Source organism: Scomber japonicus, chromosome 12, assembly GCF_027409825.1.
Source record: "Scomber japonicus isolate fScoJap1 chromosome 12, fScoJap1.pri, whole genome shotgun sequence".
Classification (NCBI taxonomy): domain Eukaryota; kingdom Metazoa; phylum Chordata; class Actinopteri; order Scombriformes; family Scombridae; genus Scomber; species Scomber japonicus.
In genome coordinates this window covers 2596391-2616458 of record NC_070589.1, presented here as the reverse complement: position 1 = coordinate 2616458, position 20068 = coordinate 2596391, and the positions used below count along the sequence as shown (strand labels likewise).

At 41.0% G+C, this 20068-nt stretch overlaps 1 pseudogene; it reads left to right on the top strand.

Annotated features, from left to right (window-relative positions):
* Positions 1-17911: 17911 nt before the first annotated feature.
* Positions 17912-18857, top strand: LOC128369164 (uncharacterized; annotated as a pseudogene).
* Positions 18858-20068: the final 1211 nt, after the last annotated feature.

The window sequence follows — 20068 nt, the reverse complement described above, 5'->3', positions numbered from 1 at the left end:
CCGTTGTTCTTCAAGAAAGTAGCTAGAGGTAATTTTTACGTGCATTAAAATGGAAAGAGGAGATGGTTTTAGGAGAGGAAACCCCCTAGGTAATCTTACTGTAACCTCATGCAGAAAACATATAAGAGTGAGTACAACTGGTTCTAAACCTAATGATTTTAAACCAGTGTCTCGAGGAGACATTTGGTGGTGGTGTGGAGACGAAAGACTTTTTGACAGGTTGCCTAGAAATGTGACTGGATATTATGCATTAGTGACATTATTGTTACCAGTTAAATTTGTGTCACAACGGTGGCTTCATAAGAAAAGATCCACTGTTTGGTTGACAGACAAAGATCCAACTTACATTGATGCTATCGGTGTTCCACGTGGTGTACCTAGTGAATATAAATTGGCTGATCAAGTTGCGGCAGGTTTTGAGTCCACCCTCTGTTGGTGGTGTACCATAAATAAAAACGTAGACAGGATTAACTACATTCATTACAATGTTCAAAAACTAGGAAATTGGACCCAGAGCTGATTTGAAGCTGTACATGGCCAACTGGCAGCTACTTCCCCTATGGCTTTTCAGAATAGAATAGCATTAGATATGCTGTTGGCAGAAAAAGGTGGTGTATGTGCAATGTTTGGGGAAAAGTGTTGTACTTTTATCCCCAACAATACGGCTGCTGATGGCAGTCTGACTAAGGCCATTGAGGGCCTGCGTTCACTGAATGGTAAGATGAAAGATCATTCCGGTGTTGACACCACCTTGTGGGATTCATAGATGGATGCCTTTGGGAAGTATAGAGCTCTGGTATCTTCTGTCCTAGTCTCAATTGCAGTTTTTGCAGCGATTTTGACTTTGTGTGGCTGTTGTTGTATTCCCTGTCTCCGTGCCTTAATTAATAGACTAATCACTACTGCCATTACACCCGTGGATAGTCGATATGCTCAGATGTATACTTTGCTTGGACATGATGATAATGATAATGATGATCCTGAGGATATTCTACCTGATCTGTTCCCGATTTCGTCTAATGTTGATTCTGATTGGTAATCAGTAAAAAGTAAACAAATAACTCTGAGTGTAAACCTGTATGTTCTCATAAAAATTATTTTACAACTGAAAATCTTTTGAAGTGGTTGATATAAGTGAAATGAGAAGATGAGTAAATATGTGATAAACAGGAGGGAAATGTTGGAATTATTGTATATAAGTTATCTCATATTTACCCCTTTCTATAATCATTCAACTTTATAGTCTACAGGCATGCTGTTTTAAAGTTGTTTTTCAGGGCCTTTGACTAACTTGTGACCCTGCTCAGGAAGTCCTGGAAGTGTGTGACCATCATGGATCAACTTGTGACTCTGATCAGAAAATCTTTAAAGTGTGTGTGACCGACTTGTGACCCCCACTCCTTAGAGCAAAAATGATTATGTAAATTAGGGAAATCCTGAAACCAATAAAAAGAAAGGGTTCGGCAAGGTTTGCTCAGAGCGGGTTGGAGATTGTATACTGAGCAAATCTCTGTCCGTTCTCCTTGCAAGTAGAAACTCTAATCCTGTTGTCTTCTCTCCTTTGTTTGATATTTTAAGTGTTTTAGGTTGCCTGAACCTGACACCTTTACTTTTGCTATTGATCTTAGCTGGAAGAAGCTTGTTTTCACGATTGAGCTTATCTGTTTATCAAACTTGAAGTCACTGTCCAAAATAACACCAAGGTTCTTTGCAGATGGGTGACAGTGAGGCTTCAGGGTGCCAATGGCGCTGTCATAGCCATCTAAGAGATCTTGTTGCCCGAATAAAATAATCTCCGTTTTATTTTTGTTTATGGAGAGAAAGTTCACTTCCATCCAAGATTGAATGTCATTGAGGTAGTCTAATAAGACCTGGACAGAGGCTTGGTCATTTGTTTTTAAGGGCATATAGATTTGTACGTCATCTGCAAAGCAATGAAATGAGACATTGTGCTTTCTGAATATAGATCCCAATGGCAACATATATATCGAAAAGAGGAGGGGGCCCAAAATGGAACCCTGAGGCACCCCACAGCTCAGGGGGGAAGTGGCCGAAGTATACTGGCCCATCTGGACAGAGAAGCTTCTGTCAGAGAGATATGACTGAAACCACTTAAGAACAGTACCCTTAATGCCCACACAGGTGTTTAAGCGAGACAGGAGGATGTTGTGATCCACTGTGTCAAAGGCAGCTGTCAGATCCAGAAGGACCAGGACAGCAGAGTTCCCAGAGTCAACTGATAAAAGAAGGTCATTTAAAATCCTTAAAAATGCCGTTTCAGTACTATGGCGTGACATAAAACCAGACTGGAACTTCTCAGAAATGCCATTTAGGTCAATAAAAGACTGCAGCTGTTCATTAACCACCTTCTCCAACACCTTAGAAAGACAGGGAAGCTTGGAGATAGGCCTAAAGTTGGATAAGACTGTGGGGTCAAGATTATGTTTTTGATGAGGGGCTGGACCACAGCATGTTTAAAGGCAACTGGGACACATCCAGACATCAAACATGAATTTATCAGATCCATAACACAGGGCCCAATAATATGGAAAACATCCTTAAAAAGACGAGGTGGGATGCTGTCAAGAGGACAGTGAGAAGGTCTGAGGTGCTGGACAATATCAGTTAAAGCTGAAAGAGACACTTGCTCAAATGTGTCAAAACCAGCAGGGCAAACGGGAGAGATGGCAGGATCCAATGCAGACAGCGAAAGAGAGGACCTAATATCGGAGATCTTGCCAATAAAAAACCTTAGAAAATCTTCACACAATTTAAATGAAAGAACAACACCATTGTAGTCACAGGGGTTTAAAAGAGTATTTAAAGTATTGAACAGGAACTGAGGTTTATGACTATTAACTGACACAAGATTGGAGAAAACTGGCTCTTGATAGCTTTAACAGCCTTCTGATACTGCAATAGGCTGTTATTTAAAATGTCCAAAGAAACATGTAGATGATCTTTCTTCCACTTCCTCTCAGCGCGTCTACATACACATCTTAAGGTACGAGTGGTGTCATTAAGCCATGGCTCTGTTACAGGCTTAGGACGTTTGCACCTAAAAGGAGCCACCAAATCTAATATGTCAGTACAAGTACAATTAAAAGTGTTTAAAAACTCATCAGGAGTAAGAGTACCATAGTGATCCTGAGTATGTAGCACAGAGTGATTAAATGATGCAGAAAACTCAGAAGCAGTTGAAGGGTTAATTGTGCGCACACAGCGGTTTGTGGTGCACAGTTCTATTTCATTCTTCCTGATCACCAGAGACGGTATGAAATACCTGGATAAGCATCACGCGCATGCGCAGATCGAGACATAATACCAACAAAGTCATGTGACCTGGGTGACGTAAGTAACCTGATAAAGGGGGCAGGCACCCAGAAATCGTCTCCTTTTCATCTTCTCGCCTTAGCGCACACACAGGTTGTTGTTGTTCCGGGAGACCTGCATACAGCTCTCCTCACGGCCCCAAGCGCTGCGGACACACACAGGACGATGCCCCCATCACTAAGAAGAAACGGAGGGGTGATGAACCCTTGGCCCTTAAAGTGGACACTTTGGCCTCTGAGTTTGCCCAGATTAAGGCCCGCCTTAATTAGTGGTCCCTCAGATGCGGGCCAGTGTTGCTGTATGCCAACCGGTGGAAACTCTTCGCTGGTTGGTGTGGCAGTCAGAATGTGGACCCAGAGCATTGTTCTGTGCCTGTACTGCTCAGATACCTGCAGACGTTGCTGGATAAAGGGCTCTCTGCCTCTACTATAAAGGTGTATGTTGCTGCCATCTCTGCTCGACATGCCTTTGTGGATGGTCAATCTGTGGGATCACATGCTCTGGTGGGCAGGTTTCTCAAGGGTGTTCTCCGATTGCGGCCTCCACATGCTGTTAGGGTGCCTTTATGGGATCTGCCTGTCGTCCTGGAAGCCCTGTGTTCTCCTCCATTTGAGCCCCTGGAACACGCTGACCTCAGGTGGCTGTCTTGCAAGACTGCCTTTCTTCTCGCTGTTACATCTGCGAAACAGGTTGGTGAGCTTCATGCCCTGTCTATCGCCAGTGAGTGTTTGGGGTGGTATCCTGATGGATTGGGGGTTATTATGTAGCCTAACCCCTCTTTCCTCCCAAAGAGGCTTTCTGCTTTTCATGTTAATCAACCTATCAGTTTGGTGGCTTTTGCCCCACAGTCAGGTGTGGAGGAACTACCTCCTGGTGTCACCTTTCTTTGTCCTGTTCGCGCCCTGAAACAGTACATTACATAGCTCATGCTTACAGGCTCAGGGGCCTTCGGATCCCCCCAGTGAAGTGTCATTCGACCAGGAGCGTCTCCATGTCGTGGGCTGCTTTGAAGGGTGTTCCACTGACTGACATCTGTGCTGCAACTGCGTGGGCTTCTTCCTGTACCCGCTTCTACAGAGTCAATGTGGCCGCTCCCCATCCTGTGACGGCAGCTGTCCTGTCTGTTCCTTCGGTCTGCAACTGAATCTCGGTGAGTGCGGATTCCTCATGACTTTGTTGGTATGGGTCATCCAGGTATTTCATACCATCTCTGGCGGTCAGGAAGAATGAAATAGAACGAGAGTTACAGATGTAACTAAGATTTTATGAATTCTGGATGACCGCCAGAGTTCGTTGTCACTCGGAATCTTGACGAGAAGATTCTGTAGGAGACGATTTGTGGGTGCCTGCCCCCTTTATCAGGTTGCTTACGTCACCCAGGTCACATGACTTTGTAGGTATTATGTCTCGATCTGCGCATGCGCGTGATGCTTATCCAGGTATTTCATACCGTCTCTGGCGGTCATCCAGAATTCATAGAACCTTAGTTACATCTGTAACTCTCGTTTCACATGGGAGAGAGGCAGTGTAATATTAAATAAAACAGTGAAGTGATCGGACATACGTGTGTCACAAATCTCACTGACATTTAATTGCAGACCAAAGGATAATATAAGGTCCAGTGTGTGTCCCTTCTCATGTGTTGGATCAGACACGGACTGAGTAAGGTTTAAAGAGTCAATGAGATTCAGAAAGTCTTTCACCAAAGGACAGGATTCACAGCAGACGTGGATATTAAAATCCCCAACAATTAAAAACCAATCATAGTTCACTGACACTCCTGCCACAAAGTCTGTGAAGTCCTTAATAAAATCCTTATTGAACTGAGGCGGACGATAGACTACAGCGCACAGGACAGGTGTGGTAAAGTCTACAATGAATGTCTGCAGCTCAAAGCCGGAGAAGGAGATCGACGGTGACAATCGACATTGAAAACTGGATTTGAATACAGATGCAACCCCTCCACCTCGGCCAGTGGCACGGGGGGAGTTAAAGAAGAGACAGTTAAGAGGTAGCAACTTGGAGAATTGGATAGACTCACCGACTTGACTCCACGTCTCTGTCAAAAACATAAAATCCAGTTCACGTGAAGTGAAGAAGTTATTCAAGATAAAAGTCTTGTTTGCTAGGGATCTAGCATTCAAGAGAGCCAGGCTAAGAGTAATCTCCTTGCGGGCCTGGGTGGAAACGCGGCACAGAGGCCGAAGATTCCTAAGATCCACACCGCCGTTGTGGACCCGACATCTGGGAGGGGGGACCTCCGCCGGCAGGTGAAGGTCTTCAGCGGCTGGGCCGGAAGGGACGACAGGCTGGATCCAACGAAGACACAGCGGCCGCACCTGGGATCCTCTGACAGGAAGGCGAGGATCGGTCCAACAGGTGTATTGTCTGAGGATCTTGAGTTTCACCAAGACACCTGCCCTCTTTCCGCGTCTTCTGGATCGCTTCCTCCGAGGAATGGCAGCTGGTGAGTGCAGCAGGTAAGGCACAAACGCCAGTGGAGGAGGAAGGAGGAAGACCCGAGGTTTGATCACCCAAATCAAAGTTTGGCAGTGTTTGGCGATCGTATACCAGCAAGGCAAAGGAATCTTGGCAGAGAACACAGAGTAATACAGCAGCAAATATCAAACATAGCAGAGTCGGCAGACAGCAGGCCGCACACGCTGGCGCCATCTTGACCACCATCTTTAACTAAAGAAGTTTATTGTAATTGACAGCTTAGCAATTCTGAAATGTTTAATGTGTGAATTATTGGTCATGTTGGGTTTGTTTAGATTAAAGCTCTGAAATATTTTATACACAGGTTACATTTTTTGTCTTGCATTCCTCAGGTCAAAGAGCCCAATAATGCTGTTACTCCACCATGACAGACTGGAAGATGCTGTGTGATGGAAGGAATAACACCAGGAGCTACTCTTCAGACTCTTCATCACGTCCTCATCAGTGGCTTTGAGTACAGCAGGCCACAAAAGCAGACAAACCATACTGAATTACACTTGGCATTCTGCTACTTTGTCACTACTGATCATATACCTTACATGGTGTCATTATTCTCATTGTTTCTGAATTTGATTTGCTTTTGATCTATTGTCTAATGTGTTTGTTCTAAACTGAAGGGGTTTGAGATGTTAAAACAGAACTGTAATACATCAATGTCAGTGGAGTTTTGTTTTCATTCCAACTGCCAAGTGTAGATTGTACAGATTTACAATTGATCTTTTTTGTCCAGATGGTTACAGCAAGAAGAGAAGGCGAATAAGTGATTCAGTGATTAGTTGCATAAACTTGCTGAGAATAGACAAATTAAGCCATAAAAGGTTAGTTGTAATCCATTCTCTTCACAGAAGTGTGATGAATTCTGCATTAATATAGGGTTTTTGTGTATTTCCAAAGAGAATAAGTGATTCAGTGATTAGTTGGATAAACTTGCTGAGAATAGACGAATTAAGCCATAAAAAGTAAATTGTAATCCATTCTCTTAGCAGAACTGATAGAAAGCTTGATTTCTAAACACAAGTAGTTCAATGTGATGAATTACACAACATTGAACAGGCCAATATTCTTCAAGAAATAGTATTAGCAATTCTACATAGTAGGTCACATATGGAACAATGAAGCCACAGTACTGTAGTGATGGTTGATTTAGAAGATGTTTGACTCAATTAATATGAAAAAATTACTAGAACTTAGAAATGAAAAGCAGACCGTCACACACACACACACACACACACACACACACACACACAGGTGCCTTTCAAAGTAAAGATTTGAGAATTAATAATCATTTAGTCTTATAAAATTAACGTGGGTGCCATCACTCACATAATGACTTTTGACCTAAGAACATAATAATACATAGATGTAAGGGTTTCAGTAGATGGATGCTTTTCATTTCTAATTTCTAGTCATTTTTTCATATTAATTGAGTCAAAGATCATCTAAATCAACCATCACTACAGTACTGTGGCTTCATTGTCCCATGTGTGACCGACTATGTAGAATTGCTAATACTATTTCTTGAAGAATTGACCTCTTCAATGTGTAATTGTTTATTAATATTTGTTCTACTATTCATACTTATACTAGAAATATCTTATCTTATCTTATTTTGACCCGGGAACATCTATGACATGCTCTTATTGAGTGTGAGTTTGCATTGCTGAATAAAACTGCTGTGATTTTAAATTGATTCTAAAATGAAGTCTGATTTTTTAACTGAAAGAACATGTTACTGTCAACAGAAGTCACGTGCACAATACAGACAGAAACATAGTCATAATCCTGCTTCATCAGGTGGCAGTCAATGATAGATAGATAGATAGATAGATAGATAGATAGATAGATAGCGTTCAGCTGGGTAAATATATGCTGATTTTTATAGTAAAGCAGCAACAGGAAATACATTGTATTTGTCACCATAGTTACCACCAAAAGTGATAGTTGATTATAAATGTGTCTAAAATAATCATTTTCGACAGGCTTCCTTAAAATGCAGTCAGTTTTGTTGGTTGTTCTGCAAACAGATACCCAGTTGCCTGTTTTAGCTGCCTGATAAGTGTTTGCTGTATTATTAAATTGCACTTGCCAAATTAAACAGGACTGAAATCTTAAGGATTACAATCTCCTTGCACATTGTTCCATATGATGACTATTTGAACTTCATGTGCAGAATGATGTATGAGTTAGATGGCTGTTTTCACATGAATTTGCTGAAGGATGAAAGTTTGTCTGTACTCACCTTAAATCTCTGTTTCAGATTTGCAGATACAGCAACTTTGATTGGCTGAGCTCGACATGATCACGGACAGCTTGTGAGGAATTGGGACAGAGAAGAAGTACATGACAGAGGTGCAAGGATGACAAGCAAATTTGTGAAGCGTTCCTCATTTTCTGACTTTTTTCTCACTTATTTACAAAAACTTATGAGGTTACAAATTACAAACCGGGGAAACTGAAGCTCAGTGGCGGTAGCGTTGCTTTACAGAGCATATAGAGTGTCTCACTTAACACAAGCAAATATCTTTAATAAACTAATAAAAACAGCAACAAAAAAAAACTACAATAAAACTTCCTAAAAACATGTTTCCTGTCTTTATTGCCAGTTGGAGACATTTCAAGCATTACACAGTCATTTTTCAAATAAACTTACCATTTCCTCCATTGTGTCTGTTCACGGTTGAGCAGTTCGTGTACAGAGCTGCTTTATTTCAACAGACGGTCAAATAAAAACTCAACAATACATCTTTTAATGCGTTACTCTACTTCTCACATGTTAAAAGACAGTCATTAAACTGAAATATACAATATTAATAACACACATTAACAGCTCATCTTGCTGCGGACAGTTTAAAAGTTCATACACACATAAAAATCAGGAGTGAGCTGAAAACAGTTAAACTCAGAAGATTAGAAACTAGCTGCAGTTGCTCCAATCAGCCACTGAGTGTCGCTGATACTCTGTAGGAGGCATTCAGGGACGCTGCTGAAGCGCTGGAGACCAGAGGTTCTTATTTCGTTTATTCATTTATTATTATATAAAGTAGAATATATAGACAAGGACACATACCAAAATAGAAATAACAGATATTATTAAGAGTTTTGAAGTAAAACCAGATCCTTAAACTTTAGTGCTTTTACTTTGGTGCCATAGTTCTTATGGCACTTTTTTTTTTTTTTACAGGGTGAAGATGTTGGATCTGTGTTTGTTTTCTATGTGTCCCTCCACACCTCTACATAGTAGGTCAGATATGGGACAATGAAGCAACAGTACTGTAGTGATGGTTGATTTGGAAGATCTTTGACTCAATTAATATGAAAAGATTACGAGAAATTAGAAATGAAAAGCATCCGTCTACTGAAACAGCACACACAGAACCCTCACATCTATCTATCTATTTATCTATCACCTCCATCATTTTAGAATCAATTGAAATCATAGCATTTAAGCAATGCAAAATCACACTGACCTCCATTACTACAGTAAGAGCATGTCAACGATGTTATCAGGTCAAAGGTCATTATGTGAGTGATCACACACACACATGCACACAGACCACAAAAGACAGAACTGTTACATCTATGTATCTATGTATCTATCTATCTAATTGACTGCCACCTTATGAAACAGGTTTATGACTATGATTCTGTCTGTATTGTGCATGTCCTGTTGGCATTGATATATTTTTTCAGTTAAAAAATCAGACTTCATTTTAGAATCAATATAAAATCACAGCATTTTTATTAAAAATCACACTCAGCTCCATTACTACAATAAGAGCATGTCATAGATGTTGTGGGTCAAAATAAGATAAGATAAGATATTTCTTTATTAGTCCCACAATGGGGAAATTTGCAGTGTTACAGCAGCAAGTGGACAGTAATGGAAGAGCATCAATAAGAAAGATTAAAGAACAATAGATAAGTACGAATAGTCGAGCATATAATAAAAAAAACAATTACACAACATTTAACAGGCCAATTCTTCAAGAGATAGTTTTAGCAATTCTAAAAGGCAGTTCCTCTTCAGAATGAAAGTCCTGAAAACATCTCTGCAAGTGATATTTGTGACTCCATTGAACCATAGTTTTTCCTTCACAATTATCTTCACATGAAAAAAATGGACAATTTACCCTTTAACATATGAGAAATTTACATGTGATGATCATTTACTGCATCATTTGCACAAATGACATCAGAAGAGTTCTTAGGAAAGAGTTGTCAAAAGGTAACACACATTACTAGTTTTTTCCAGGAAAAGCAGACACTGATCATTTATATAAGTTGTGTTTATTGTCAGAGGAGCAGAATTGCTCACCTTGGTGAATACTCCCTCTTGAAAAGAAATTAGAAAAGAGGAACGAAAGAAGAAAGAAAGAAATACACTGTATAAAGTTAAATTTGAACCCACAGTGAAAACACATTTAAATACCCACTGTGACATGTCTCCATGGCACCCAGAGAGGGTGGTGACTGTCACCTTTACCCAAATCAGTGAGGATGACCACAGAGATTGTCACCACTTTTTGAAGCTGTATGATGGGCTCCTCACTGCCTGTTGGACCTTACTATGGAATGGTATGAAACCCAAAAAGAATCACTACTTTAATTGTAATGTTGCAGACTTAGAAGGATATTCACTGAATCTGATAGTGGTAGGGGTACATCTCCAACACCATGAAGTGTGGCCAGGCTGTTTTGCTAAATGTTGCACGTATCTGAAAAGAAATGGAAATGAAAAGACAATGTTTTCTGCTGTTAAACTAGGATTATTTGATAAAGAAAATACATTTTTGGAAGTGCAAGTATGCATTTATCCTCCCTGAAGAAGACTGAATGTGAGGAGATAGTAGTTAATTTCAAGACATACGAAAATAGTCCGTAAGAAAGTCAGAATACCTTATACAAAATCTGAAACACTTATTTCTCCCTGATTGAAAAAAAACTAAATCTATAAATATGCAAGTAGTATTAATTTCACAAGTTTAACTGTTGAACACATGTCTCCATTTCACTGAAAACTTTGTGCTCAATGTACTGACGACTTCACATTTTCACATCACACCTGTGTTTATTGCATACTGGACCACCACTCAGTACTAACTAATTAGTGAATTAGTGAATCACAAATCTGAAGATTTAAGGTGAGTACAGACAAACTTTCATCCTTGAGCAAACTAATCTGAAAACAGCCGTCTAACTCATACATCATTCTGCACATGAAGTTCAAACATTCATCATATGGAACAATGTGCAAGGAAAAATGTGCTATGTTGTAATCCTTAACATTTCAGTCCTGGTTAATTTGGCGAGCGCAATTTAATAATACAGCAAACACTTATTGGGCAGCTAAAATAGGCAACTGGGTATCTGTTTGCAGAACAACCAACAAAACTGACTGCATTTTAAGGAAACCTACTAATTAATTTTAGACACATTTATAATCAACTATCACTTTTGGTGGTAACTATGGTGACAAATACAATGCATTTCCTTTGCTGCTTTACTATAAAAATCAGCATATATTTCACCAGTTGAACACTTCTAATCTGAAGCAGCAGCAGTAAGAAAAATTGGTATTGTATTTGGAGTAAGTAAATTCACCTCTAATGTGGCTATAGGAAAGTTAACAGTAAACTGAGGCTGATATCAAAGAGGTCGTATTAAAAACTGTACAACTGAATTACATGCTGTATTTTCCCCTGTAGATACAAATCAGAATACTGAGCAAAATGTAAATGTAATGGCTGTAGCTGGAAAAATGTGTTATAAAAAATATAATAAAAATGTGGTTTGACTTAATGAAGATATTTTATTATATTGTTATATAGTTATGTTGGACTGTAACTTCTAAATCATTTACTACATTATTTATATAAACAGATGTAAAAAATAAATAAATAAATAAAAATAAAAATAGTGTCCCACCTAAAGAATATTACTGGCTGCTTGAATCACGCCACATTGTACTGGAGCTCCTATGAGCCAGTAAAAATAAGCAGAATGTCACTGAGGGAACACAAGGGAATAGAAAGGAAAACACAAGTTTTTGTGAAATCAGCTATTTGTAAGATTGCCATTCCCTCCTCCCATATATAATTAGGTATAACTCTTTTCTCTGTCCTTTCTATGTTGTTTGTTCAGGAAACCAACATTGCACCATTAACAGCCTCCTCCCATTGAGTCTACATTCTACAATCTACCAAGCTCAGTTGACCAGCCTGCCTTCGGGGTTCAGGATTACCTGGAGCAGCTGAAAAAAATCAATTATTCACAGATGCGCACACACCAGCATATGCAGATAACAGAGTTACTGCAGACCTGCAAGACAATACAAATTCTCTGACTTGTGAAGGCAGCACAATGTAATTTGTACAGTCTCTTGAGCTGTGCATATATGTGTACGCACACACATATACACATACCCACACACACATACACATGTGACACACACCTCACCTCACACTAAATAGCGTACTATAACATACAGTAAATGTAGTGTTCATTTGAAGCCCAATATATTCTATTCTATTGAGTTTGATAGCCTGTGCATGCACATGCGTGTCTGTGTGAGTAGGTGATGAGCGAAAATGGTGGTGTGCCAGTATAGATGTGTGTCTGTATGGAGAATGTGAAACAAAAATAGTTTCATTGTGAGTGTGAAACTTTGTGTGTGCATTCTCTCAATAAACAGCACGGAGTGGAAAGACTGATGCACTGATTTTCGACATTGTTAAAATGGAGGGGTCCAAACTATCATTTTAAAAAGTGGATGGGACTTGTCCCACCTCCAAGGCAACGCCCATGCACGTGTGTGCGAGAGAGAGAGAAAGATTGAGACATAAAGCTGCAAATGCAGACCTGAAAGACGATATGAATTCTCTATCTGTTGCACATGCACACATTAATTTTTCAATACACAAATACATAAATACCACACACTGACATCAATACCAAACAAACAGGACATTTTGGACGCACTCATAAATTGTATTCATCCTTAAGCAAAATACATGAAAATGGCACCATCAGGTAAACAATTTGATAAAACTACAATTTGAAGCCACGGCATGAGATATTTTGACAGGTGGAGGGCAAAAAAAATGCAGTTTTAACACTAACTTGAATGTTTAAAATGTATTCATATGCACAAACACAAAATTATCAAAAATGTCCTTACTTTACATTTGAATGCATTTCATCAAGCGCAGGAGTAATGCGCAGCTCAACAGAATAAGGTCTTGTAAAGATAAAGATAAGGATAAAGTAAATAAAGAAGCTTCATTGCAGAGGTGTTCACAAGTCATTTTTTGCAAGTCCAAGTCAAGTCTCAAGTCTTTGAGTGAGAGTCCGAGTCAAGTCTCAAGTCTTTGAGGGTCAAGTCCAAGTCAAGTCTCAAGTCTCTGGTTAAGAGTCCAAGACAAGTTTCAAGTCTCTCGCAAACACTAAATCAAATTCAAATTCTATAAGCTATAAAATCCTCTATATAAGACAGTATTGATGATTGTTTCACTAGAATCTACAGCAATGTGATGTGGAAAAAATACAAAGGATTGTTTCAATTTCATAACTGTATTTTTCTTTAACAAGAGTTTTTTTTAACAATGCTGTAAAATACAATAAAAGAAATAACCGTTATGGTTATTACAGTATGACTCTCTCTCTCTCTCTCCCTCCCCCTCTCTCTCTTTCTCTTTCTCTCTCTCTCTCTCAATATGTGACAAATATCCTTCTTGATATCTAGAATAGGCTGCTTGGGTATGACTTTTATAAAGCATTAAATGTGTAGGTGCTCCACTAATTTTTACACATAAAACGCCACTGGGTGACTGTACTGTAACTTAACTTAAGACAATGTCACAGAATAATCTTCTGGCACACCGTTATGAAATGTTAACTCAGCCTGTCACATCATATGGCCAGCAGCAAGAATGTAACGTTAATATTCGTTTGAGAGCTAATTGCTAATTTTAACGTCTTTCACATTAGCAAATGACTGACCGTTCTGGGTGCGTTTTCAGATGCCGGATGAAGTTTGAAGTGGTTGAACCAAAATCTTGAATCTTCTTGTTGCACACATTGCACACTGCTGTCCGTTTGTTGGCTGACTGCGTGAAGGCATTGTAGCCAAATGTAACGATCCTGTTGGGCTTCTTTCACTCGCCATTGTCTTGAAATCAGAGAGTTTCTAATACAGTATTGTATTTTTTTTTTTTATTATTTGTATTTGTAATACTTTGTGTGTCAAAGTTGTGTCACATGTTACTTTGTGACACAACTTTGCGAGCGTAATCCCAATGCATTGGTCGCTAAATGACACTATTGACTGCGCAATAAACTTGAACTTTTTTCTGTCGCTTTCATCTTAGATGTACGTTGTGTTGTGAAATTGGACATTATGGATGGTAAAACTGACGTGGCTGCCGCGGAGGAAGCGGTTGCTGCAACCTCTGCGGAGGAGAAAAATGTTAATGAGGTACAATCTGTAAAAAGTAAACGACCAATTACATTAACACACAAAGCTCTTGTTGCAAAGGTGGAAACATTACAAAATGTAAGAAAAGGAAAATTAAGTAAGATTAAAACCTTAAGAAATGTAACTCAAGAGCTTAAGCAGAGGGGTAATGCAAAAGAGGTGAAAAATACACTGGAAAAAATTTTGGTTTGTGTGGGGAAGCCAAAGATGCGCATGTGGCTTTGTTGCCTTTAATGTCCATTGACGAACGTGAAAAACATGACACTTGGTTTGCTGCAAAAATGCTTGTTGAAAATGATTTCATTGCTGAGGTTGAGAAATGGTTGGCAAATGGTGATGAAATTGATGATGTTCATCCTGATGATAGCATATCAAATGTTCCCAGTAAACGTTCTCACCGAAAAAGCACATGCAGCAAAGGTAGTAATCGAAGTGACAAAACCACAAATTCATCTCGCATTAAAGCTGAAGCAGAGAAGGCTGCTCTTCTTGCTAGAGCTGCAGCTTTAAAGGAAAGACATGCTCTAGAGGCCCAGGAGGAGCAGCTGAGAAGAAAAAGGGAGCAGCTTGAAATTGATGCTGAAATAGCTGCATCTACTGCAAAGATAGCAGTCCTTCAAGCAGCCTCAGAATGTGGAAGTAACAAAAAAGTGTGTTCAGATGGGATGAGTTCATATGTGCAAAGGGCTGAAAAACAAAATCCAAAATCATCAGGACTCAATCCTGCAGCAGACTCATTTAAACCATCTCATTGGAGTGCAATGCCACAAAGCAGTTTTTGGAAGGACTCAAGCGCACACTATGAGGAAAAACAAGCTGAAATATCTGGAACAATGCATTATGGAGATGTACTGCAAACCCTGCCTGCAGCCTGCATCAGTGGAGCAACAGCAGCAAGGAGATCTGTTCACCATTATGCACCGACAAAATGAAATAACCGCAGCTCTGGTTCAACAACAACGTTTAATGTCCCTGCCCTCTCGAGACATTCCAGTTTTCGACGGTGATCCTCTTCAATATAAAACCTTCATGATAGCTTTTGAACATAGCGTGGAATCAAAGGCTAGCAAAGCTGACTGCCTTTATTTTTTGGAGCAGTTCACAAGAGGTCAGCCTAGAGAACTGGTGAGGAGTTGTCAGCACGTGATTCCTAATAGAGGCTATGACCTGGCTAAAGAGCTTCTCCAAGAGCACTTTGGAAACCAATACAAGATTGGTGCAGCCTATATAGAGAAGGCTCTGGCTTGGCCTGCAGTGAAGGCAGAGGACGTGGGAGCACTGCAAGCTTTTTCTTTATTTCTGAGAAGTTGTTGTAATGTAATGGAGGAGTTTCAATATGTGCAGGAGCTGGACATGCCAACTAACATGAGAGCAATCATGACAAAGTTTCCGTTTAAATACATAGAAAAATGGAGGACACACGCACATGAAATACTGGAGAGGTGCAATCGCAGAGCTTGTTTTAAGGATCTGGTCTCATTCATTGAATGCCAAGTTAAAATCATTTCTGATCCACTCTTTGGGGACATCCAAGACACTGCAATTGGTTCACCTGTGTTAAAGAGTGTTAACAAGTTCAAACCACACTCAAAGTTCAACCAGGTCAGAGGTAACAGCTTTTCTGCAGTTACAGTTGTTGATGCAGGTAAAGGACATGGAACTGCATGCTCAGCCCCACAAAGGTCAGACTCTAAGGGAAGCATCCGGGAAGCATGTGTCTGTTGCTCTCAGTCTCACAAGCTGGAAGAGTGTCCAAAGCTGAAAGAGAAGAAGCATTGTGATAAAATAGACTTTTTGAAGGAAAAGGGGATGTGCTTTGGTTGCCTGTGTAGTGGACACATGAGCAAGAATTGCGGCAGGCACTTAACTTGCAAAGAGTGTGGCCAGAGTCATCCCACAGTGCTTCATATCTCTGGAAAGACAAGAACCAGCACAGGAAGTGAACACACTAAGGGCACAGCACATGTTAACCAACCTGTCTCAGAAACTTGTGGACACACAGGGGCCGGACAGGAGGATAGCATCTTGTCTATCTTGCCAATGCAGATCAAATCCATCAGAGGAAGCAAGATAATACAAACCTATGCTTTCCTGGATCCTGGGAGTACGGCTGCCTTCTGCTCGGAACAGCTTATGCAAAGGTTAAACATCACTGGTAGGAAAGCTAGTTTCCTGTTGCGGACTATGGGACAGGAAAAGGTTGTTCCAACTAGCGCACTGAATGGTTTGGAGGTGGCTGGTCTAGGCAGTAACAGCTTTTACAGTCTCCCTGAAGTCCTCACTCAAGATAAAATGCCTGTGACTACCAGTAACATTGTTACACAGGAAGAATTGCAAAAATGGCCATATCTCTCTGATGTACAGATCCCCTGCATCGATGCTGATGTTGATCTGTTGATTGGCACCAATGCTCCCAAGGTATTGGAACCGTGGGAGGTCATCAACAGCAAAGAGGATGGTCCATATGCAATACGTACTGTACTTGGTTGGGTGGTTAATGGTCCCCTTCGAGATGGAGAGAACAGCATGCCTGAAACAGGTTTCTCAGTGGCTGCTGTCAATAGGATTTCTGTCTGTAAGCTAGAGGAGATGCTGAGCAACCAGTACAGTCATGACTTCAATGAACGAAGTTCAGAGGAACAAGGAGCATCAAGAAAGGATATGAGGTTCCTGAAAGTTATGGATGAGTCAGCACAACTACAGGATGGACATTATAGCTTGAAAATTCCCTTCAGAAAGGACCAGTTCACACTTCCTAATAACCTTTCTATGGTTAAACAAAGGCTGATGGGATTAAAGGGGAAGTTCAGGAAAGATGAGCTATTCCATAAAGAATACACCAGCTTCTTCAGCGATGTAATTAAGAATGGTTATGCAGAGAAGGTGCCTCAACATCAGCTGGAAGGTGAACATGGAAAACTCTGGTACATACCCCATCATGGTGTACGCCATCCTAAAAAAGGTACATTGCGTGTTGTGTTTGACTGTTCAGCTGAGTTTAAAGGAACCTCACTCAATAGCCAGCTGCTACAAGGGCCGAACCTCACTAGCTCACTATTGGGTGTTCTCACCAGATTCAGACAAGAGCCAGTGGTGGTTATGGGGGACATCAAATCCATGTTTTACCAGGTTAGAGTGGCTGAAGAGGACAAAAACTTCCTACGCTTGTTGTGGTGGCCTGAGGGCGATGTGAGCCGAGAACCAGAGGAATTTAGAATGACAGTTCATCTATTCGGGGCAATCTCCTCTCCAAGTTGTGCTAGTTATGCACTTAGAAGAACGGCACAGGACAACCAGGCTAACTTCTCACTGGGGGTGGTGGAAACAGTTAGAAGAAACTTCTATGTTGACGACTGTTTAAAGAGCTTGCGCTCAGAAGAGGAGGCAGTTGCCATGGTTCAGAGTCTCACTGAAATCTGTCAAAGGGGAGGTTTTACTCTGACGAAGTGGATTAGTAATAGCCGGATAGTACTGCAAACCATTGAGGAGGAGCACAGAGCCACAGACTGGAAAAAATTGGATCTGGATAGAGATGAGCTTCCAGTCGAACGAGCTCTTGGGCTGCAATGGTGTGTGGAGTCGGACACATTCAAGTTCAAAATGGCGATGAAAGAACAACCACAGAGCAGGAGAGGAATGTTGTCTGTAATAAGCTCGGTTTATGATCCTCTGGGCTTTCTCGCCCCAGTAACCCTCCCAGCCAAAGTCATGTTGCAGGAGCTCTGTCGGAGACATTGCGGATGGGATGATGACATACCTGTGGAAATTGGCCGGCAGTGGAAAAGGTGGCTGGAAGATCTAAAAGGGTTAACAGCATTCAAAGTTGAGCGATGCATTAAGCCCAAAGACTTTGGACAGCCCATAAAGTCACAGCTGCACAACTTCTCGGATGCCAGTCAAGATGGTTTTGGTACGGTTACTTACCTCAGGATTGAAAACAGCGAGGGGGTCCATGTTTCTTTCCTGCTGGGTAAGGCAAGAGTTACCCCTTTAAAACCTGTAACCATTCCTCGTTTGGAGCTTGCGGCTGCAGTTCTCGCTGTGCGGGTAGATGTTGAGAGCTGAATTGGAGCTGCCACTGGATCAATCAACCTTTTGGACAGACAGCACTGCAGTGCTCAAGTACATCAAGAATGAGGACAAGCGTTTCCACATATTTGTGGCAAATAGAGTAATCACCATTAGAGATGCAACTCAAGTCTCTCAGTGGAGGTATGTTAATACCAACGACAACCCTGCTGACTTTGCCTCCAGAGGTATGAAGGTTGGAGATCTGCTGAATGGAGGTGTCTGGATTGAGGGCCCGAAGTTTCTCCTTGGCCCAGAAAAGGATTGGCCTGTAGACATCACAGAGGTCGCAATTGCAGATGATGATCTGGAGGTCAAAAGAGAAGCTACAGTAAACACCATCATTGCTCAAGGCTCTCAGACTGCTACAGATCAGCTCTTGTCATACTTTTCGGATTGGAGGAAACTTAAAGTGGCTGTGGCATGGTTTCTGAAATGGAAGAAAATTCTGTTCCAGTTGAAACAAAAGGAGAAATGCTCTTGACCTGCACAGAAAGGAGACAGATGGATCAGCTATTAATGTGTCACTGGAGATGGAGATGGTCAAAAGAGCCACGGAAAGCCAGATGTTGTCAGCTGAGGATCTCATCGATGCTGAAATGGCCATCATTCATTACAGTCAGCAAAAAAGGTTTAAAGAGGAAATTGCTGCCCTATCAGCTGGAATATCTGTGTCAAAAAACAGTTCAGTGTATAAGCTTGATCCATGTCTGCAGGATGGACTTCTAGTGGTAGGAGGAAGGTTAAGTAAAGCTGCTCTACCAGAAGAGACTAAACATCCACTCATTCTGTCCAAAGATCAATATATCTCTACTCTCATATTAAAACATATCCATCAACAAGTGGGTCACAGTGGAAGAAATCACACACTGGCAAAGCTGCGTAACAGGTTTTGGATAACAAATTCCAATGCAGCTGTGAGGAAAATCATATCGCAGTGCAACTTCTGCAGGAGATATAAAGGAAAAGTAGGCGAACAAAAAATGGCGGACCTACCAAAGGAAAGGCTTCTTCCTGATCTCCCCCCCTTTACAAATGTTGGAGTAGATTACTTCGGGCCTTTGGAGGTAAAGAGAGGTCGAAGTCTCTGCAAACGTTATGGCGTCATCTTTACCTGCCTTGCAAGCAGAGCCATTCATCTGGAAGTAGCGCCATCTCTGGACACTGATGCATGTATTAATGCTATTCGAAGGTTCATCAGTCGGAGAGGACAGGTGTTCACTATGCGCTCAGATAATGGAACAAATTTTGTGGGAGCGGAGAAAGAATTGAAGGAAGCACTATCATCGTTTAATCACAAACTGATACAGGGAGTTTTGTTGCAGGATGGCATCAAGTGGAGTTTCAACCCACCCTCAGCATCACACCATGGTGGTGTCTGGGAACGTGTTATCAGAATGGTGAGGAAAGTTCTCACTTCTGTGCTGCACTTGCAAACCTTGGATGATGATGGTCTTCATACAGTCTTATGTGAGGTTGAGTCTATATTGAATGGTCGACCCCTCACTAAGCTTTCAGACGACCCAACTGATCTTGAGCCTCTCACTCCTAACCACATTCTTCTGATGAAAGGGAAACCAGTCATGTCACCTGGGCTGTTTAACAAGGACGATGTATATGTGAAGAGGAGATGGCGACAAGTTCAGTACATTGCAGATTTGTTTTGGAAAAGATGGGTGCAGGAATACCTCCCCC